This window comes from Erpetoichthys calabaricus, chromosome 17 (genome assembly GCF_900747795.2).
Source record: "Erpetoichthys calabaricus chromosome 17, fErpCal1.3, whole genome shotgun sequence".
In the NCBI taxonomy this organism is placed as follows: domain Eukaryota; kingdom Metazoa; phylum Chordata; class Cladistia; order Polypteriformes; family Polypteridae; genus Erpetoichthys; species Erpetoichthys calabaricus.
Genome location: NC_041410.2, coordinates 56,058,159 through 56,082,225, shown reverse-complemented (window position 1 = coordinate 56,082,225; position 24,067 = coordinate 56,058,159). Strand labels below are relative to the sequence as shown.

The 24,067-nt window shown below is 38.9% G+C and overlaps 2 protein-coding genes across 3 annotated transcripts in view; both read left to right on the top strand.

Moving 5' to 3' along the window:
- The window catches only part of LOC127526110 (craniofacial development protein 2-like), a 1,015,936-nt gene that overhangs the window by 32,734 nt on the left and 959,135 nt on the right, over positions 1-24,067 (top strand). The gene's annotated exons all lie outside the window — the stretch shown is intronic.
- The window catches only part of znf592 (zinc finger protein 592), a 128,062-nt gene continuing 113,808 nt past the window's right edge, over positions 9,814-24,067 (top strand). For both annotated transcript variants that reach the window (XM_051920312.1, XM_051920311.1), the window contains exon 1: positions 9,814-10,445. The gene's annotated coding sequence lies outside the window, so the exon portion shown is untranslated. The remainder of the gene's footprint in view (positions 10,446-24,067) is intronic.

The following is a 24,067-nucleotide window of genomic DNA, read 5'->3' as shown; positions in this document are numbered from 1 at the left end:
CTTCATCTTTTGTAATAAAACCTAGTGATTTCAGGTACAGTTTATAATGTGGCCATATTTCTAGATGTTTTATTCTTTTTCTAATCCACTAATCCAGTATCTCTTAAACTATTTTTCACTGAGGGCTGCAGATCTGCTTGTCAACAAGTTCAATTAGCCACACAGCCTAATTCCCTAAAAAGGACAATACATTTTAGGTTCACATATAAAATATTTCCCTGATAATGACATCCATTCTTGTTTAATATTTTAACCAATATCTTTGTAACAAAAACAGTACAGAAGAACACGGAACAAAGAGAAGTGAGAATGCTTTTTTACAATTAGCCATCAACTGTTTATTTAATAATAGTTAAAAATACCATCTACAATTTACTTCAATGGCCATCTAAATTTAACTTTTCATGAATAATGAATACTTATATCGATGAGCTTCCTGATGCTACCGTGAGGAAATAAATTCTTACAGATGATAGATAGATAGATAGATAGATAGATAGATAGATAGATAGATAGATAGATAGATAGATAGATAGATAGATAGATAGATAGATAGATAGATAGATAGATAGATAGATAGATAGATAGATAGATAGATAGATAGATACTTTACTAATTCCAAGGGGAAATTCAAATACTCCAGCAGCCGCATACTGTTAAAAAAAAAACCCCAATATTAAATTAAAGAGTGATAACATGAGTGCAGATTACTGTCTGAGAGACATGACTTTATGTGCCACATATCTATTTTCTAATTAATAAATACTGAGTGAATAAACAAATGGTTACTGTATCCAAAGCATACTCTACAATAAGATTAGCAATCGCAAGATTGTCGAGACAGCTCAATTTTCATTGTGATATGTTGAACAGACAGCACTAGACAGTTATAAACTTTCAAAATCTCCCATTGAAGAGCAAACTCATCTGTCCTAAAATGAAGAAACATTCTGTGTAACTTCAAAATGAATTAGTTTACTGTTTCAATTTTACCTTGACAGCAGTTACATCAACTTGTGAAATTTCCTCTTTTTCACATCTGATAATGGCAAATGGCAAACAGATCCCCAGTACAAGATAATGAAACACCAGCAGACCAAATGCACAGTTTAAGAAGTTTTTCATGATCACTGGCAGCTTGAGTGCACATGGGACTACAATCCTCTGTCTGCAAGTCCAGTGATGTTTGTACGGAAACCTCCATATAAACAAATTGTTTTTGCTTTATGAAGTCCTCCCAGTAACTTGAGTGCAACCAACAGACAAGTGCATCATCTCCTCAGTACTGTGAATGCATTAAGTTGTAACAGGTAAGTTAAATGATCTTCTTAACCATAAAAGTATAAAATATAAGCAAGGAAAAGAAAAGTGTATCTAGCTATGAATGATTAATCTCATGACAATATGCACAAGAATAAAAAAACATTTACTCACTATTAACACTACACAAAACCAGCTTCATGGCACCATTATATGCAGATTACAATGATTCACTATTTCACTGTCAGTATAATTTACTAAGGTGACCAGATGTCGCAGAGACAGCCCTGATTTAAGGCAGTGCGTCCCAATAAATAACTGAGATTATCAAATGTCCCAGCTTTAATGGGCTGCCCATCTGACAAAACAGACATTCTCACAATATATTTAGAAAAGCATGCATGACACTCCAAGGGGGATCCCAGCCCCCATACCTCAGCCCTGCATCATTCGATGTAATACATGTATAACAGCATGGTCAAAACTTCTGAGGGGGAAAGGTTGATGAAGAACTTGTGTTAAATTTGAACAGCATCACGACAACGACCAAGATCCAGACAAAAATGAAGTACTCTCATTTATTTGTTTCTACATCAACCACTTTGTGGAATCAAATGAGTTTATTTATTAAAGTATTCTTTTTCCATTTCCCTGATCTTTCTCTGATGATGATGAGATAAAGCCAGCATTAAACAAATGAGAATTGCCTTAAATCTGTGGGCATACATGCTACACAAGAGCCCAGGTTTGGGATGTTAAAAATGTAGTCACCCTATAATTTACCATTAGAGCACCACATTCACCTGATATCCATAGTGGCCACTCGCTGTAATAAAGTTTGCTTTTCAATTCCATTATTCTCTACAGTTTGTCATAACTGAATAACTTTGCAAACATTGAGGTTAGAAGGTATAAAGGTCAAGTGAAAATGGAAACTTTTAGCAAGGCTGTCTCTGCTTTTATTTTTTTTCTAGATATTTACACATAGAAAATCTAAAATAGTATTAGTGTATATGCTTAGACTAAGTTAGAATATAGTGAAAATAACTGCAAAGTTTTACAGAAATAGGTGTGGTGTTTTTTGCGTGATGCTTTAACAGACAGTCAGTTTTATATATATATATACAGTATATAAATGTAAAGAGTATACATATTTACAGATTATATTTACAGATAATAGAAACAAATTTTTAACAAGATTGGATTTTTTATACTTGTTTATACTGTATTTCCTTTGCAATAGTATACCCTTATTAAAACACCTATCTTATGTCTTAAGAACTACTGACACTTACAAAAATTATTTGCAAAATATCTCCAGGAACACCTTTAGCATTTTCTTTGTTGCATTCAATTGAAAAATGGTAACTTCCCTGCATCTGGTGCTTGCTATGCTAGTGTATATCGCCTGTTATTTCAGCACACACTTTCTATCACCCAAACCACAAAGAGATACATGCATTTAGATTTTAATAGATGACGTAAGAAACTTGGGTCCACTGAAAAGTTAACATTCTTAAACTTACTTAAGCACCAGGATCAAGAAAGGAAACAAACTTACACACACACACACACAATTACACAATGGCCTTTCTGGAATGCCCAATTAACCTATCCAGCATATTTTGGATGGTGTGGTAAACCGTGTTGAACGCTTACTCAGACATACGAAAAATGTGCAGACTTCACACAGACAATGAAAGGACACAAGACTCAAAACTATGATACTGAATTTGTGAAGCAGCAGCACATACTACTGCTCTAGTATGCTGCACACTGCCAAGTGGCATTTTGTTTTTTTAAATTTGTGCAGTCATTACTTGTTTTGGTGTGTTTGAGTATCACTTAACCCCAGTATTATATGTAGACCTGCATCTTTTGATTGCAGTTTATATACTGGAGTTTAGACATTAATACATTAAAATTACTAATGTAATAGACATCAGTACCTTTCAATACTAATATCTATACTAAAGCCTGTACATTAGTATATTTCAGTACTAATGTATAGACATCAGTACTGTAAGATTAAAGGAGTCTAACCAACTTACTTTTTATGTAAAAGTGGCTATATATTTAGCTCTAAACTTAACTGTAAGTCATTGTCGGAAGAAATGGACTTATAAGGTCGGACTTTGTATTTCTACTTAGGATCTGTATTCTGGACACAATTTAGAACAGTAAACAAACAATCTCAAAAATGTAACAGTAAAGCATTTTAATTACAGCTGAATGTAGTAGCTTTTCTACATTCTATATATTGGAAAAAAGCTGTAATATTGAATTACATATAAGCCAAAGTGGGTCTTAGTGGTTTGAATTAACTTGACTAGTGCTCAAAAAATCCAAAACTGAAAAGCAGCAAAACAGTGAAATGTTTGAAATGAAAGAGTGAACTAGATTTTCAGAATCCTGAAAACTAAGAAATTGCCTTAATTCGTCATTATTTTTAAGCTGGAGAAGGTAGGTATTAGAAAATGAGACAAATAATGATTTAATGTCCCAAAAAATAACATATACTCATAGCGTAACTATCTTTGCACTCAAATAAAACTTACTTTTTTCAGAATTAGGCAAGTAATTTTGTTCATTCAGTGTTTCATCTCACTAAAGCAGACACTTTGTGAGAGATGAAGAACTATCATTAAATTTTATTGATAAATATAGCAGCATTCAGAATAAAACTAATAATAATATATTTCCAATAAACATTTCCTACTGACAAAAAGCAATAAGGAAAACAATAACTTTCCTTAGCCCTTAGGGAAACAATATAAAAAACTTCAAAACAAATAAGGTAGTATTGTTGAGTAAATACTATTAAGAATTAAGAATTGTCCATAGTCACACAGTAAGGCAGAGGTAGGGTCTGAACTAATGAATAGCCTACAGATAAACAATAAGTGGAAAGGGTGGCAGTAAATATGTCAAACTGCATACCCATGATTAAAGAATGACAGTATCTCATATAGTAAATTTTGGTGTAGCTTTAATAAAGATAACGCTCGATGGTCTGGTAACATTAAGTAATGCATAATATGTTGTAGACAATAGCAGATCTCCAGAAAATGTTATCGTGTAATGATTTCACAAAAAAATTAGTGAATTCACTGTCTCAATACAGTTTCAAGCACAATATACAGTATATGTTTGCTAAAAATCTGTAATCCTAACAAAACATTTATTAATTTTCAAAACCTGTTTATTCTAGCACATAACTATGGGGAGCTACATTTTAAGAAGAAACTGGAGCATCTGGAGAAAACCCACAGATACAAGGGCAGAATATCTAAATAATTTCTACAGATTTTCCTGATATAGTAAAATAAACTTTTATACCTATTAATAGTATAATGTGTGAAAATCTAATATAGGATATTTAACATGTCTTTTTAACATGATATTTTACATGTCACACCTGCCTTACTATTTATACAATGTACCGGTAATTCATGAAACATTAAAAGGTAATATTTGTTTTAATAAAATAACATTTTTATGTTAATTTGTGCCATGTCCAAGACTGCTTTTGCTTTGTATCCAGTGCTGCTGGGATACACTCTGGCCTCCTCTGACGCTGAAGTACTAAACTTGGGAATTACTGACTGATAGAGAATGAATGACTCATACATTTCCCCTATGCAAATATACCTACTGTATAGAAATAGGGTAATGTGGGGGATCAGACTATGCCAGCAGCATCTGGAGCAAGGGGGGAGCCATTAGAGCATAGTATGTTATAGTATACTGAATATAAACATCAATAGGTGTGCTTGTGATGTTTCTTCACCTAAACATATGATTGCCAAGATATGAGTAAGACAATGATGAGGCACGCAGATCAATTCTCTTCATTTTATTTTGCTTTAAAGGATTAAGCAAACTACAAAATACCACAGTAAACACATACAGGTCAGCCAAAATTTCAGCATTGCTTGTAACATTCTGCATCCATGTCTACCCTGCACTCTCTTATTCTACCAAATGCATACAGTTAGTTTACATCAAGATTCCAAATTGGGTGTATATGAAGGAACCCTGCATTAGCATCAAGGCCACTGACAAACACCACGTCAAGCTAGACATTGCATTTGATTAAGCAGGTTTGAAAATGTGATGATGTTATCACAGGTAGGACAAGCTGGTTAAGAACATTCTATCTCTGTTCTGATATAGTAGGAGAAAGCAAGACAGAAAACAAGGGTGATAGCAGTAGTCTGGGGTGTCAAATTAAAAAAAAAAGCAGAACATAATTCTAAAACTGAACATACAATAATTCTCTCAAAGTTATTATGAATGATTTTTAAAATTTTCATACCCACAAATGAACATTTTTAAAACCTTCCTGTAAATTATAAAATCATTTTAAAAGTGCATGTATGAACAAATGCATTATCTCCACACAGAGAATGCCCTCAAAGTTTGGAGTAAAAAAAATTATATAATTCCACTTGAGTATGCGAGATACTCCCAGCCTGGCTATAAGTTGTCCCCATTGTAATTAATCCAAGGACAAAAAGAACTTGCACATCCACTGGAATAACATGTTTGTATATAGTACAACTAGCTTCAAGGGATGGAATGAACTTACAGAGATCCATAAGGATGATTCTTGAGAGCTGATCACCTTGAGTGAAAAAGTCTAACCAATCACTGAAAAACAAGATTCTCTGTATAACAACTGATGGCAAAGTGAGCCAGTGTAAAGCCAGTGCAGCCAGGGCTTCATTTGTTGTGCCGCCAATGTTTTACCTTCAGTTTTAGTAGAGCAGACCTAAACAAAAAAATGCATTTATTACTGCTGTTAAAGCTGCAAAGATGACATTTGCAATTAAGTCTGCTAAAAGCTAGTTATTGCAGTAAATGCAAAAAGGTACCTCAGCAGTCAGTACCATTGCCGTCTGTCATGGCAAATCCACAACAAAAAAACAAACAAAAAAAAGAAATGGCCCATACGGTGCTACTATGTAAATTTTATTTTAGTGAACAATTCCTACCACAGTTATTGGTAAACATAGATAAAACTGTTTTTGAAGGGTATGGACCAAAAAACTATAGACCTGCAGTCCATTTTCCATACTGACAACAATGCTACAATGCCGTCGTGTTTACCAGCGTAGACTCAGAATCTGAACTTAACTGCAAATTTTTGACCTCATCACCAAATTTCCATCTACATGGAAAAAAAATACAAAGTAACATGAAATATAATACAGTAGAAAATAAACGGAAGTCGTTCTCCATGGCCTCCCCAAACTCCTCCCACGCCCAAGTTTTTGCCTCAGCAACCACCGAAGCCGCATTCTGCTTGGCCTGCCGGTACCTATTAGCTGCCTCTGGAGTCCCACAGGAGAAAAGGGTCCTGTAGGACTCCTTCTTCAGCTTGACGGCATCCCTCACTGTTGGTGCCACCAACAGGTTTGAGGATTGCCGCCATGACAGGCACTGACCACCTTATGGCCACAGCTCCGGTCAGCCGCCTCAATAACAAAGGCACAGAACATGGCCCATTCGGACTCAATGTCCCCCACCTCCCTCGGGATGTGGTCGAAGTTCTGCCGGAGGTGGGAGTTGAAACTACTTCTGACAGGGGACATGCTCCTTCCCCTTCAGAGAGGTGACTTTCCACATCCCAAGAGCCAGCTTCTGTAGCTGAGGATCGGACCGCCAAGGTCCCTCCCTTTGGCCACCACCTGACTCACACTGCACCCGACCTCCTTGGCCCCTCCTACAGGTGGTGAGCCCATGGGAAGGGGGACCCATGTTGCCTCTTCGGGCTGTGCTCGGCCGAGCCCCATGGGTGTAGGCCCAGCCACCAGGCGCTCGCCATCGAGCCCCACCTCCAGGTCTGGCTCCAGTTGGGGGCCCTGGTGACCTGCTTCCGGGAGAGGGAAAATGCTGTCCAAAGTTTTTATTCTTCATAGTAGGTTTTCTGAACTGCTCTTTGTCTCGTCCCTCACCTAGGACCAGTTTGCCTTGGGTGACCCTACCAGGGGCATAAAGCCCCTCGACAACAGAGCTCCTGGGATCATTGGGACATGCAAACACCTCCACCACGATAAGGTAGCAGCTTGAGGAGATTCTGGTCCACCATCCGGCGTCTCAGGAGGGGAAAGCGGTGCAGTGTCAACACTGTGTATGGTGGGGATGGTGCGCTGCTGACCTCGACTCAAGACGTTGTGGGTCGGTGGGGGGAATACTTCGAAGACCTCCTCAATCCCACTAACATGCCTTCCAATGAGGAAGCAGAGGCTGGGGACTCAGAGGTGGGCCCTCCCATCTCTGGGACTAAGGTCACCGAGGTGGTCAAAAAAACTCCTTGGTGGCAGGGCCCTGGTGGTGGATAAGGTTCGCCTTGAGTTCCTCAAGGCCCTATATGTTGTAGGACTGTCTTGGTTGACACACCTCTGCAACATCACATGGACATCGGGGACAGTGCCTCTGGATTGGCAGACCGGGGTGGTGGTCCCCCTCTTTAAGAAGGGGGACCGGAGGGTGTGTTCCAACTACAGAGGGATCACACTCCTCAGCCTCCCTGGAATAGTCTATTCGGGGCCCCTGGAGAGGAGGGTCTGTCTGATAGTCGAACCTCGGATTCAGGAGGAGCAGTGTGGTTTTCTTCCTAGTCGCAGAACAGTGGACCAGCTCTACACCCTTGGCAGGGTCCTGGAGTGTGCATGGGAGTTTGCCCAACCAGTCTACATGTGTTTTGTGGACTTGGAAAAGGCATTCGACTGTGTCCCTCGGGGAGTCCTGTGGAGGGTGCTCCAAGAGTATGGGGTACCGGACCCCCTGATAAAGGCTGTTTTCGTCCCTGTACAACCGGTGTCAGAGCTTGGTCCGCATTGCTGGCAGTAAGTTGAACCCATTTCCGGTGAGAGTTGGACTCTGCCAGTGCTGCCCTTTGTCACAGATTCTGTTCATAACTTTTATGGACAGAATTTCTAGGTGCAGCCAGGGCGCTGAGGGGGTCCGGTTTGGTGGTCTCAGTATTGGGTCACTGCTTTTTGCAGATGATGTTGTCCTGTTTGCTTCATCAGGCTGTGATCTTCAGCTCTCTCTGGATCGGTTCACAGCCAAGTGTGAAGCGGCTGGGATGGGAATCAGCACCTCCAAATCCGAGACCATGGTCCTCAGCTGGAAAAAGGTGGAGTGCCCTCTCAGGGTTGGGAGCGAGATCCTGCCCCAAGTGGAGGAGTTCAGGTATCTTGGGGTCTTGTTCACGAGTGAGGGAAGAATAGAGCGGGAGATCGACAGGCGGATTGGTGTGGTGTCCGCAGTGATGCGGGCTCTGCATCGATCTGTCGTGGCGAAAAAGGAGCTGGAGGCAAAGCTCTCCATTTACCGGTCGATCTATGGTCATGAGCTGTGGGTAATGACCGAAAGAACGAGATCACGGATACAAGCGGCTGAAATGAGTTTCCTCCGCAGTGTCTGGGCTGTCCCTTAAAGATAGGGTGAGAAGCTTGGTCATACGGGAGGAGCTCAGAGTAGAGCCACTGCTCCTCTGCATTGAGAGGAGTCAGATGAGGTGGCTTGGTTATCTGATCAGGATGCCTCCTGGACGCCACCCTGGTGAGGTGTTCCAGGCATGTCTAACCGGGAGGAGGCCCCGGGGAAGGCCCAGGGCACACTAGAGGGACTATGTCTTTCGGCTGGCCTGGGAACGCCTCGGGATTCCCCCGGAAGAGCTAGCAGAAGTGGCCAGGGAGAGGGAAGTCTGGGCATCTCCACTCAAGCTGCTGCCCCCCGTGACCCGATCTTGGAATAGTGGAAAAGGATGGATGGATGGAGAAAATAAACGGGCGTTAAAATGCATATTTACCCAAGATGTATTTTCTTATTATAATTACGCCTTTTTTGGCATGAATACCTGTCTTTGTATAATATTTTAAATGATGCAAACTCTAACTCTGCCAGTTAAAATTAAAAATAAGAAAAATACAAAAGTGATTTAATACCAGTGAAACTGTATAAAGAGCTACTGTTAACACTATCCACTACAATTTAATGTAGTTCTGCTTCTGTCGAAACATGGAATGCCAGCATCTGGCTGCGCTCTCCTTCCCTCCCTCCGTATTCGTCACACACTAACTGCGTACAAAGCCACCGTCGCTCTCCATTGCATAACCCATCGATGAGAATGGGAAGGCGGGAGGCGCTCAGATATGAGGTTGGCTTTCAACATGCCTGAAAATAACTGTGTCACAGGGAAGAATGTTTTGATTTGGCATCCAAAAGCAGATTCTTTGAGATAATTTAGAACAAATTGAACGCATATCTGAGTGCAAATATGTGCACAGACACATAAAGGGTTAATAGGCCAGTGATACGCACTTCCCAATGCATGAAACACTGAAGTGCTATTGAAATACAACTTATTGTTTAACCCCATAGCTGCCATTCGTCAATACGGATGTGTCGCGCTCAACATAAATAAAATAAAACAAAAACTTTATAGCATCTGTTTTAACACCGAAAGTGTGCATGAATGAGCGAAAACGAGCAGGCATTGGGACAGCTGTTGGAAAGGAAGGTTGGCTGATTGGGGTCCTGAGGGCATAGCCGCTTTCAGCTGAATCTGTAGTACACAGGAAGGGTTGTGTGTTGTAGGACTGAAAGAAAATGCACGCGCAAAATGTTCGGCAATTCAGAGTAGTAAACTGAGAAGTCACATCTTTGTTGTGCGGATGAAACAGAATATTACGACCGGGTCTGAAAAGAATATTGCAGCGTTTACTTCGGTTCTGGTGTTATCTGGAGAATCGACTCGCGAAGGCCGACTAGCGTAAACATCCACTATATATACAGATGTGTAGAGGCACTCTTCCTGAAAATGACCATATTTTAACGTGAAGGCATCACTTGATATGTATTCAGTACTAAAACGAACTATGCATGCGTATGGCTATCTAGGAAAAAGAGTCTCACGTGTATAAGTGAAGCACATGCAGTCGTTGGCGTTAGTTTTTATTTACCATTTTAAAAGAAAATATGGACATCTGAAGGAGCACGCCTGCAGCTCCAGTTTAGGGGGATCACAACAAACGGCTGTAGACATCCATGCTGAAATCTCAGTGGCATTTAGTTGTGAAGATTGGAACAGCCCCAGTCTGAACTTTTCCTTCTGGTTTTGAGGAGCAGCCATGAAATCACGTGACACAACTGAATAAAGGGCCCCAATGGTTAGTACATCAAAGATATTACTTCTTTGTATCATACCGTTTACTCTTTTTGCAGTTCAAGTGGGAGAGGCACACCAAAGGGTACAAATAGACTGTCTCCTGGCTTGAAATATGTGGTATACATTTATGTGAAGCTCACGTGCAACGAAAAGTACCCTTTTTGGCTGAATGCTTTATTATGAATCGTTGTAGCCCTAAATGTATTTTTCCTTTTCTGTACATTATCACAGCGATTAAATAGTAACTAATTTACAGTCTCTCAATGTGCTGTCAACGTATTTTATTTTGTCACAGAATTATATTTTCTGAGTTTAGGAGACTTTTCTGATTTATGAATTTGCCATTGTTATTTTAAGTTGTGTATCTGCTGTGGAATTTCATCCTCCAATCCATCCATGCATATTCTGAACAAAACAGTTTGTTAATGAAGTCTAGTACAGCAACGTGAAATGCATTGTTTTTAATATTGAAGAACCAAGTTAATTGTGATCTAGATGCCCACATTTTATTTGGTGCTACATCCCCATTTCCAAAAAAAGTAGGAACACAGTGTAAAATGTAAATAAAAACAATGGTGCAAATCATGTAAACCCTATGCACTCTTTTCAATTAAGCAAAGACAACATATTAAATGCTGAAACCGAGAATTTTCGTTTTTTGAAAAATGTGATCATTTTGAAATTGATGCCATCAACACGTTTCAAAACAATTGGTACATGTTTACTGTTGTGTTACATATCCTCTTTTCATTGCACTCTGTGTGAACGTTTGTGAACTGAGGAAACGTAATTGCTGTAGTTTTGAAAGTGAAATGTTGTCCCATTCTTGCCTAATGCAGGATTTCAGTCACTTAACAGCTCAGGGTCTCCTAGGTTGAATGTTTATTTCATATTGTACCAAATCTTTTCAATAGGTGACAGGGCTGGACTGCAGGCAGGCCAGTTTAGCACCCAGACACACTTACTACAGAGCTATGCTGTTGTAATATGTGCAGAATGCAGTTTGTCATTGTCTAGCTGAAATAAGCAAGACCTTCCATTAAAAAGATGTCATCTGGATGGCAGCATATGTTGCTGCAAAGCATGTATATATTGTTCAGCATTAAGCAAGCTACCCATGCCTTGTCCACTAATGCCCCTCCATGCAATCATTGATACTGTTTTTTTAACTGTGCGCTGATAACCTGCAGGTTGGTCCCTCTCCTCTTTTGCCTGGAAGATGTAGCATCCATGATTTCCAAAATTAAATTCAGATTTTGATTTGTCAGACCTCAGGACAGTTTTCTTCTTTGGCTCAATCTATCATAAGTGAATTTCAGCCCCGAGAAGGTAGCAGTGTTTCTGGGTCATGTTTATATATGGTTTCTTCTTTGCATGGCAGAATTTTAACTTGAAATTGTTGATGCACCAACAAACTATTTGTAGAAAATGTTTTTTGAAAGTGTTCCTGATTCCATTGTAGTGATTTACAGCACAGAACCATGTCTGTTACCAGAAGATCATGGCCATCCAATATTGGTTTTCGGTTTTGTCCCTTGCTTTCAGAGGTTTCTTTGGATTCCCTGAATCTTTTAAACGAATTATGCACCATAGATGACAAAATCCTCAAAATCTTTGCAATTTTACGTTAAGGAACATGATTCTTAAATTGTTGCACTATTTGTTTGCGGTCATTGTTTGTGCCGAACCCTTCACTTTCTCTACTTCTGAGAGACTTTGTCTCTCTTGGATGCACTTTTTATACCTAATCATGTTACTGACCTGTTGGCAATTAAACAAATTAGTGGTGAGTTGTTCTACCAGGTGCTTTTTTAGCGTTACACAAATTTACCAGTCTGTTGTTCCCCAGTCATAACTTTTTTGAAACCTGTTGCTTTTGTGAAATACAGAATGAGCATATACTTTTCATAAAACAAAAAAAAAAATCTCAGTTTCAACATTTAATATGTTCTTTGTTCAGTTTTCAAGTAAATGTGAATTTACATGATTTGCAAGTCGTCGTATTCTGCTTTTATTTACAAAGTGTCCCAAATTTTTTTTGAAATCTGGTTGCATCGGAGGTAAAAGTTACATTTATCAAAAAGTGCTGTAATCCAGAGTCATGCATGTGAGAGATGAATATCTACATTTTTAAAAAACCTGTTGCAATTCTATTTTTTAATGTGCATCATTGTAATAGTTTCTGATAAGGATATGCTCAAATATGATGTGAAATGAACTGGTGATTCTTAAAATCACCCATGTGTGCGTCTGCATGTCAGAACTAGTTTGTGTGTGGAGGAAGGTATCGTGATTAGTTTACCTTTTACTTTGTACAACTCCTGAGTGTGAGTGATAGTGTGGATTTAAGTTTCCTGTTTAGGATTATTACATTTTAATTAAAATAATATTGTACATGGAGCTTGCAGCTTTAGAACCAAAAAATTAATTAGGTTACTAGAAATGTGCATATTTCAATCCAGGAATTAGTTCTGTCACGTTCCTTGTCAAATGCTGCTCTTCAGGTGTGAATCATCAACTTTTAGGTTACTAAGATACAAAGAACCTTTCTCATTGCAGAGAGCAATGGGAGATCTCCCTGTGGATGGGATAGCTTCTAAGCTGCACGTAGCATGCTTCCATGTGAGAATTATATGGCTGAGGTTTCTTTCCCAGGCCCCACCTCCTACCTGTGCTACTGGATACTTACTGTACATGAGAACAAAAATAGGAACCTGAACCTTTAATAATTGTTGTCAGTTCAATTTAAAAGCATATATATATATATACACACACACACTAGGGGGTTCCTCCCTGCTCGCCAGCCACTTCCCATCTCTGCTACTGGTGTTGTGAAGAGGGGGGCTGAACGCAACCCAAGGAGACGTGGTTGCTCCTCCTCTTAAACATTGATACAATGGGAAACAGTTTTTTTTTTTTCTTTTTACCTCCTCTTTGCTCGATCAGCTGTTGGTTTGCTGCTGCTGCTGTGCCGTGTGATCTGCATCTCGTGCAGCGCTTTGAACATTTAAAAGCCTGTACAGCAGCTGTTCTACTCTTTATGTTTATTTCCGGCCCCGGGCGTGGTTAAATCTTTTGGCACAAAGTCCCGTCTCGCGAGACGTGAGTTCTTGATATTTTTTAGTTTATAATTTAAAAACGGAATAAGAATCTGAAAGTCTAACATCGTCACCTTAAAGTTCGATAAATTGTGAAAAGAATGATACCAAACATATATATGTAGGTTCTAAAATAAGGCCGATTTAAAGCGTGACAAAAAAGTGACATAAAAACGTCATCGTTGCACTTTTAGGCTTAGGATTATATATATATATATATATATATATATATATACAGTGGTGTGAAAAACTATTTGCCCCCTTCCTGATTTCTTATTCTTTTGCATGTTTGTCACACAAAATGTTTCTGATCATCAAACACATTTAACCATTAGTCAAATACAACACAAGTAAACACAAAATGCAGTTTTTAAATGATGGTTTTTATTATTTAGGGAGAAAAAAAATCCAAACCTACATGGCCCTGTGTGAAAAAGTAATTGCCCCCTTGTTAAAAAATAACCTAACTGTGGTGTATCACACCTGAGTTCAATTTCCGTAGCCACCCCCAGGCCTGATTACTGCCACACCTGTTTCAATCAAGAAATCACTTAAATAGGAGCTGCCTGACACAGAGAAGTAGACCAAAAGCACCTCAAAAGCTAGACATCATGCCAAGATCCAAAGAAATTCAGGAACAAATGAGAACAGAAGTAATTGAGATCTATCAGTCTGGTAAAGGTTATAAAGCCATTTGTAAAGCTTTGGGACTCCAGCAAACTACAGTGAGAGCCATTATCCACAAATGGCAAAAACATGGAACAGTGGTGAACCTTCCCAGGAGTGGCCGGCCGACCAAAATTACCCCAAGAGTGCAGAGACGACTCATCCGAGAGGTCACAAAAGACCCCAGGACAACGTCTAAAGAACTGCAGGCCTCACTTGCCTCAATTAAGGTCAGTGTTCACGACTCCACCATAAGAAAGAGACTGGGCAAAAACGGCCTGCATGGCAGATTTCCAAGACGCAAACCACTGTTAAGCAAAAAGAACATTAGGGCTCGTCTCAATTTTGCTAAGAAACATCTCAATGATTGCCAAGACTTTTGGGAAAATACCTTGTGGACTGATGAGTCAAAAGTTGAACTTTTTGGAAGGCAAATGTCCCGTTACATCTGGCGTAAAAGGAACACAGCATTTCAGAAAAAGAACATCATACCAACAGTAAAATATGGTGGTGGTAGTGTGATGGTCTGGGGTTGTTTTGCTGCTTCAGGACCTGGAAGGCTTGCTGTGATAGATGGAACCATGAATTCTACTGTCTACCAAAAAATCCTGAAGGAGAATGTCCGGCCATCTGTTCGTCAACTCAAGCTGAAGCGATCTTGGGTGCTGCAACAGGACAATGACCCAAAACACACCAGCAAATCCACCTCTGAATGGCTGAAGAAAAACAAAATGAAGACTTTGGAGTGGCCTAGTCAAAGTCCTGACCTGAATCCAATTGAGATGCTATGGCATGACCTTAAAAAGGCGGTTCATGCTAGAAAACCCTCAAATAAAGCTGAATTACAGCAATTTTGCAAAGATGAGTGGGCCAAAATTCCTCCAGAGTGCTGTAAAAGACTCATTGCAAGTTATAGCAAACGCTTGATTGCAGTTATTGCTGCTAAGGGTGGCCCAACCAGTTATTAGGTTCAGGGGGCAATTACTTTTTCACACAGGGCCATGTAGGTTTGGATTTTTTTTTCTCCCTAAATAATAAAAACCACCATTTACAAACTGCATTTTGTGTTTACTTGTGTTATATTTGACTAATGGTTAAATGTGTTTGATGATCAGAAACATTTTGTGTGACAAACATGCAAAAGAATAAGAAATCAGGAAGGGGGCAAATAGTTTTTCACACCACTGTATATAGTATGTGTCGTATATACTTGCGGATAACTTGGGACTTGATTTTACAGTATAATTTCTGGTATTTTATAATGTCGTCGTATAAGTCGAATGCTGAAAACTCACGCTATTGGTACAAGGGATTATGATATGCTAACGCCCACCTGAGAGAGTAACCACGGAGCACACTCTTTTTTTTTCTATGTGGGTGTGGCAATGTGCTTTATCAGCGTGTGCTCCTAACCCCACTCTCTCTCTCTCTCTCTCTCTATTGTGCCTACGTGACCACATGGTAGTACTTGAATTATTCTGAAGCAATGTTTGCACTGATTTGTGTTTTTTGTATCTCACGATGGAGCGTTCAATAAGGAGAAAATATGAAGCTGGTTTTAAATTGAACGTCGTAGAAGTAGCTAAAGAAATTGGTAACTGTGCTGCTGCAACAAAATTATATGCATCTAAGAAACTGATGCGAGATTGACGGAGGTAAGAAGATGTAAAAAAAAAAAAAAAAAAAGTCGCATTTTTGAATGGCCGTAGAAGTTGGGGTCTGATTTTATGATCAATTTTTTGGGTTTCAAGACCCGACTTATACGTAAATATATATGGTAGTTGAATAAACCAAAAACCAAGTGTAATGTAGCCAGAAGAAGAAGCAAAAAACACTTTTTTCAGAAATAGAAAATATCTAATCTTAAATACTAATAATTATTTATTTAGTTAAAAACTCCAGAATAACAGAGTATAGAGTATTGTTTATTTTTGTATAATATGGCGAGTTACTCAGTTATGTCATGAGTGGCACAGTAGTCAGCAGTGTTGTCTCAAGGATATAACATATTAAATTTGAATTTCAGACCAATGTGAGTGTGGGTGTCTGCGTGAATGAGCTCTATGATGGACTGGCAGCCCATCTAGGGTTTCCTAGATAAGCTCTGTCCCTTTAGAACCCTAATGGGGATTAAACCTGTTTTCAGTAAGTCATCAATTGCACCAGTTATTTATGTTTTCGGAAACTTTCTGTGCTACTTCAGACACACTGTTCAACATGGCCGCGTCCTTTAAGTAAATGTCAAGTCAAACCTCCCAGAGTAGTTTTGATTATAAATCAATTATGCATTTATTCTATTTACACATGCAGACTAACACATTTGACGGCTACGTGGTCTTGGTATATTCTAGGTCCATATCTAGTATAATTGGTGGAAGTTTAACAGGTCACCTTATATTTGAATAAAGACTCAAGATTGTTGGGTCATACATGCAAAATATTATGACAACCATAAGCAATACACAGTTACAGTGATGTGAGTGTGACAGTCTCATTAGAGAGTAGACTGAATGTTTAATACAGTTCTTTTGTACAAAGTTAGGTCTTTTTGAAAAGTGTCTGCCAATTCAACAAATTGATTATGTTCTGCTTCACAATTCATACCATGTTATCTTACCAGTGTAGAGTAGTCCATCTCTACTCCAAACGTAAGTTTTATATCTGACTTATTGCACATTGTATAGTAAACTCTGTTAATCTCCTTATTGTCTGCCTTGTGGTTTTAGTGTGCCTGAATTATAACTTCCATATTTTATAACATTATTTAGCCAGGCATTTTAATGTGCATGATTTTAACATTTTGATTTTTTGAGTTTTCTATGTTATCTTCATACATGTCTAAGTGTGTTTCTTAAACTGTTTGTGGATCACTGGATAATAATAATTTTAGTCCTTAGATGCCCCCTTGTTAATCAGGTTAGGGCTGAAAAACTCATCAATGTCCTTGATAATAGATGATGAAAATAGTTCACAAAATATTTTATCAGTTTCCCTAATAACATTTATTTCTATAGCACATTTCATACAAAAGATGTAGGTCAAAGTGTTTTACAAAATGTCAATGAAGTACATTTCAAAATAGAGAGGAATAATAATGCATAAATAGTGTACATAAGAAAGATATATAATTAGGAGAAATAGAATCCTTAAATATAGAAATGTTTTTTAAGTCTGTAAATGATGGTCAGTTGTCCAGTTGGACTGTAAAAAACAGTAAAAAAACAAAATCTGTAGGAGTTCCAGGCAAAAAGACTTCCTAGCCACCACTCTGCATTCTGCTTATAAAAGTAGTTCTTTATTGTTTTTGTAAAAATCATGTAGCCAATGTTGTCAGTGGCCTCTGTGAATCCAAAAACAATCATGGAGCCAGTGGGTCAGTTGTAGTATACATAGATAGCACTGCACTAGCTATGGATTAACACCAGAATTACCAGAGCCTACGAAAAAACTCGTAGATCCGGCCCACCTTAAATCACTTTTTAAAACCGTTCTTACCTCTCCGCCAGCGTCTTTTGTCATCTAAATGTACTGATAAAGACATGCTGCAAGCAGCCAGCTATTCCATCCCCCCACCGACTTAGAACGTGCACGAACTTCTCTCAGCTCATGCCTTGATTGATTATCTGGGAGTGAAGTGGGGTTTTAGAGTGGAAATAATAAATCACTATTTGGAACACACGCATTTCATGTGTGTTGCATTTCTACAGTAATCGGTGTAAACACATTTTTAAAACAGAAATGTTTATTATAGTCTAGTAGCAAATGACAAAATGTTAGCATAAACTATATAATGTATGAAGCCTGAAGTCCAAATATCAAAGAAACACTTTCACAAAAGGTACAAAAAAAAAAAGCCTGCGCCAAAAAAAGCCACCTTAGTGTGCGACATTGACACTTATTTACTATGGCTGCCACTGTGGCGCAATAGTATCAGTTGTTGACTAGGAATCAGAAGGTCACCAGTTCAATCCTGCATGACTTCATTTTGAGAAGTGTTCTTATTTTTTACTATTTTAGAATAAAAAGATACATTTGATTTCAGTCTAACAGCCAGTGTAATTTATGATATTTGTAAAGGTTATCTTTGTTTATTTTTTTTAATTCACTTTTCATTGTCTCAATCGCGTTCAGGATCCTTCCCTACCACCCCCCCATCTGACACTGCTGTTTTCACATGAAGACGCGCTATAGCTCTGCAGTGTATCACGATACATACGACCACATGTTTTTTTCCCACAATCTTGCCAGTCTCCACATGTTGCTGTATGCTGTTCCTTTTGTACTCCAGGACATGCAGAGGAAAGCATAGTAAAGAGCAGTAACTTCAGCGCTATATGCAATCATCAGACACTCCCCATCTGACACTGCTGTTTTCACATAAAGATGCGCTAAAGGTCTGCAGTGTACTTGTGACTGCATTGTCGTACCAATGCTTGCGAACTGAAGTGCCTGCATGCACTTTTCATGGCATTACACGTGTATTTTTTGAGCATGCCCATGTCGCTCAAACACAGGAATATGTAGATGTAAAAGTATAACAGAACAAGTGCACTTTTATTCAAGACTATGACCGAAGAAAAAAGAAAGCAAGTTGCAGTAGGCGGTTGATATGACAGCTTGCGTGGTGCAATGCTAAGAACTGCTGATTTCCATTCCGTGCTATATAACTGTTAACTGTTAACATTTGAATCTGATGATTGCATATAGTGCTGTCTTATTCAGTGTGCACAAGAACATGCAGGTGGCCAGTTGCTGCATGCTACAACGCACATTTTAAAAAAAGAAAGAGACAAATATATGTGACGTTTTGAAGAAATCATTTTATGACGTGAATAGTACCAATCAGAAAACATCGTCGAAGTAATGCAATATTATTTGAAAATGAACAGCGTCAGATCAGGTGTGAAGTTATACTGGCGATGTTTGAGTTAGATCAGAAGCTGAACAAGCTCCTGTTCTGACTCTAAGTAAAAAGCATGAATTAATCAACAGAAATAACCGCGATCGACATTTTAAACTTAACGATTTACAGTGCATACCAATTTGTAAATTTTATGTCTGGTTGAGGAAAAAAAAACACTTTCTCCAAAGCTGGGAATTGAACTCGGGTCTCTGTAGCACGGCAAGTCTCCTGTGCTCCAAGACAGCAAACCTTAGCGTTAAGCCACAGAAGGTGTCATATCATCCTTGAACCTTTTGTGAAAGTGTTTATTTGATGTTTGGACTTCAGGCTTCACACATTCTATAGTTTATGCCTACATTTTGTAACATTTATTACTAAAATAGGAAAAAGTTTGTTTTAACAATGTGTTTACACAGATTACTGTAGAAACGGAACACGCATGAAATGCGTGTGTTCCAAATAATGATCTATTATTTCCATTCTTAAACTCCAGCACTTCAGTCACTCCCAGATAATCAAACAAGGCATGAGCTGCGAAAACTTAGTGAACGTTCTGCGACAACAGGGGATGGAATAGCTGGCTACTTGCTGCTCGTCTTAATCGGCACATTTAGAAGACAAAAGAGCGGTGAGAACGGTTTTAAGGTGGGCCGGATCTACGAGTTTTTTCGTAGACTCTGGTAATTCTAGTGTTAAGACCACAGTACAGGTCTAAGTACTGTCTCGGCGAACAGTGAAACAAGATCAATACCAATCCTCAACTGATCTGCAGCTAGTCTTATTTTTTCCTTGTTTTGATTAGCTGACCATCTGAATGTCCATTAACAGAATCACATTGAAAATGAATATCTCACCCTATCTCAGTTAATGACATGCCACTTTTCTCTCAGTTTAATGGGACAGAGAACAGGGAAAAAGTATGTTCTCGTGTAAACTTCCGATAAAAAGTAATTGCAATCTAATAATTACAGAAAAAATAACTAATTATTAAGCTGTTGTTATTGTAAACTGTAATGTAGGAAAAGGCCCAGAAATTCCTATATGGAAAGTAATGACAACATGAGGTACACATTAGTAAAATCATATCTGATACATAATTGTCTATCTGTGACTAATTTTCCAATTACATCTCATATATATATATATATATATATATATATATATACAGGTACTTGTCGACTTACGACCGCGATTGGTTCCGACTGACTGGTTGTAAGTCGATCTGGACGTAAGTCGGCCTATGTTAATTTAAGGTAAGAATATTAGACTGGGTAATAATATTGTAATCATCTTAAAGTAATATTTTATCAACATTTTCTTACTTTCTAAGACAAACACAGCATACTACAGTACAATTTGTTTAATATGTGGAAAACGTACAAAACAAGAAATACTGTACTTTACATTTAATTCCTGGCACCACTGGTGCTTGGCTGCGGGTTGTCGATATCGCCTTCATCAGATCAGGCGAGGCTGCGGACGGGGTGATGGGAGGAGTTGCTCTTTTCATAAACATAGTGAGCTTCGTCTGAATTGTTTGTTTTTTTTTCTCTTCATAAATTTCGCAATAAGGACGAAATGTGTTGCGTGCCATCCGTTCAATCCTCGCAAATCGTTCAATATTTGTGTCCATTTTTTCAAAATGAGCGAGGAGTTTATTCAGTAGATAAATCTTCTGACAATCCCTTTGTGGTGAACATTGTTTGTGGCACCTCCTCCTCTTCGTCTTACTCCAATTCTCTTGTTTCTTCTTCCGCCACTCTTTCTTCTTCCAATTCTATCAGCTCTTCATTCATAAGTTCACCTGATTCCCGGTCTAGCAACTCCTCGACATCTTCCATTTCACATTCCAATGAAAGGTCTTTTGACAGTTTCACTATTTCTTCACGAATCTCATCAAGTTCTTGTTCACTGTTAAATCCAGCAAAAGTATTTACATAACGCTTAACACACTTCTTCCATACGCCATTCATACACTGTGAGTCGACATTTCTTGCGGGGAGGGCTTCTGTTTTCTCTGATCTGAGTTCACCTCTGTTATAGCGCGTCTTTATTTGAAAAGAGCAGTGTCAGATCGGGGTGAGCGTGAACGCTAACTTTGACAAGCACTATAAATTTACAATGGTTGTTACAGACGTAAATCAAATGTATGTTTTTATTGTATAATATTAACAATAACAGCAGCTCTCTACTCAAAGCGGTAAACTCGAGAAGCTGCTAGCATCGAACCCAGAAGCTCTTGATTGGGAGTCAGCAGTTGTGTGTGGGAACTGTTAACATTTGAATGTGATGATTGTATATAAAACTTGTGCACGAACGAGACTGGGATAACTGTGGATGTGGATGTGAGTGGTGTGTGTGACTGGGAATGACTGGTGTGAAGCCTGAAGTCCAAATATCAAATAAACACTTTCATAAGTACAAGTATAACAGAACAAGTGCGCTTTTATTCAAGAAGAAAAAAGAAAGCAGGTTGCGGTAAGCAGTTGATGCGACTGCTTGCGTAGTGCAATCCTAAGAACTGCCCAATCAAGAGCTTCTGGGTTTGATGCTGGCAGCTTCTCAAGTTTGCCGTTTTGAGTAGAAAGCTGCTATTAGTGTTAATATTATAGGGTTATATTATTATCGAAAATTGCCAAAACAACAAGACACAAACACACGTGGGGCAACACTGCTGCGTATATTTTTACTGCTGCATAGCGAGACTTGAGAGTGCGGGAAACTGGCGCTGCCAACAGCTGGCGGGGGAAACAGTCAAACGCGTCGTAAAGTCGAACAGTCGTAACTTGCATAGGTCGTATGTCGACGAGTACCTGTATATATATATATATATATATATATATATATATATATATATATATACTGTATATATAAAATCCAACGTCTGTATGTCTGTCCGCTTTTTACGAGAGAACAAGTTAACGGATTTAGATTTTTTTTTCTCTCTATAATTTGCTTTTAACATTCCAGTTGATTTTGTGACTTCTGTCATTGCCCTAAGTATCATAGTTCGCTTGCAGGAGCGATTTATTCTCACTAAGCCAAGACTGAGGCTGCAATTGGTCTGTATGATGCACATTGTAACAAGTCCGTATTTTGTTTAGGAAAGACGGTGATTAATGCTTGACGAAATGTTTGAGGTAGTATTTGGTTGTCGCTAGCTTCTGTAAATGTTGCCAATAACAGGGGAGCTAGCTGAGTGGAGAATTTCTTATAAAATTCTATGGGGTAACCATCAGGGCCTGCTGATTTCCCGCTTTGAAGTGACTTTATAGCATCTAGTAATTCTGTTAGCGTCAGAGGTTTATCCAGTTCCTCAGCACTTAAAGAATCTATTTGTGGTGTCTGTAATGTATCCAGAAATGCATTAGATTGTGTGTTGTCTTCTTTGAGCTCAGTAGAATATAAGGATTTATGATAATCTCTAAATGCGTGCATCATATTTTTATGGTCAATAATTTCTTCTCCATTCATGTTGGTGATTACTGGTATTGCATTGCGAACTTCTTGTTTGTGAATTTGTTGAGCTAAAAGCTTATTAGCTTTTTCTACGTGTTCATAGTAATGATGTCTGGACTTATAAATAAGTTGTTCAGTTTCTTTAGTTGTTAAGATGCAAAGTTCTGTATGCAGGGCCTGCCTTTTCCTGTGAAGAGCTTCACTTGGACGCCTGGCTTGTTCTTCATCTATTCTAGTAATTTCGCTTCTTAGCTCTGACACTTTCTTGGTTTCTAATTTATTTCTGTGGGAAAGATATGAAATAATCTGTTCTCTTAAGAAGGCCCTTAGAGTTTCCCAGAGTGTTCCTGCAGAAACCTCTGTGGGCGTGTTTGTCTCTAGGAAGAAGCTGATTTATTTGGATATAAATTCTGTGCAGTTCTCGTCTGCCAATAGAAGAGGGTTAAGGCATCATCTGCGAGGTGAGTGTGACGGGCTTAATGATTTTAGCTCCAAGACTAGAGGGGCATGGTCGGAGATAACAGTTGTGTTGTATTTGCATGTTTTAATCGTAGGCAGGAAATTATCTATAATAATAAAAGGCAAAGCCCTCACTGACTGATTCACTCACTCACTGACTGACTAACTCACTTATCACTAATTCTCCAACTTCCCGTGTAGGTGGAAGGCTGAAATTTGGCAGGCTCATTCCTTACAGCTTACTTACAAAAGTTAGGCAGGTGTCATTTCGAAATTCAAAGCGTAACGGTCATAACTGGAACCTCTTTTTTCACAATATACTGTAATGGACGGCAGCTCGATGGCTGTGGGAGGAGGAGTTGAGTGTCACGTCATCACGCCTCCCACGTAATCACGTGAAAAGACTGTGAACGCAGTAGGGACAAATGAAGGAGGAGCCGCAAACAGCGAAGAACAAAAATTTCATTAAACAATTGAGAAGGGAGCGAGTGAAGCATACAAGCATGTTCATAAGGGAAACAAAGCACGGTGTAAAACGTAAGTTTAAATTAAGTTTATAGAAACTCTCCCGCTGCGGATTGCAATAACGTGAAAAGACTGTGAATGCAGTAGGGACAAATGAAGGAGGAGCCGCAAACAGCGAAGAACAAAAAATTCATTAAACAATTGAGAAGGGAGCGAGTGAAGCATACAAGCATGTTCATAAGGGAAACAAAGCACGGTGTAAAACGTAAGTTTAAATTAAGTTTATAGAAACGCTCCCGCTGCGGATTGCAATAACATATTCGCGAGATAAAAGTTTAATGAGAAGACACGAGGTATAAACGAACCACACGCCGTAGCGCAACGTTAGGGGCAACAGTTTCAACCATTCTATGATCTGCTTCTCGCAACTGAAAGACGGCACATGGCGGATGTTAGCCCACTTGCTGACCGCAACATTAGGGGCTTCAACTCTGGCGCTGACGATATTCGATTCTCGAGAGGGGATGCAGTGAGTGTGTATGCCTGATGAGCCCAGAATTAAGGAGAAACACG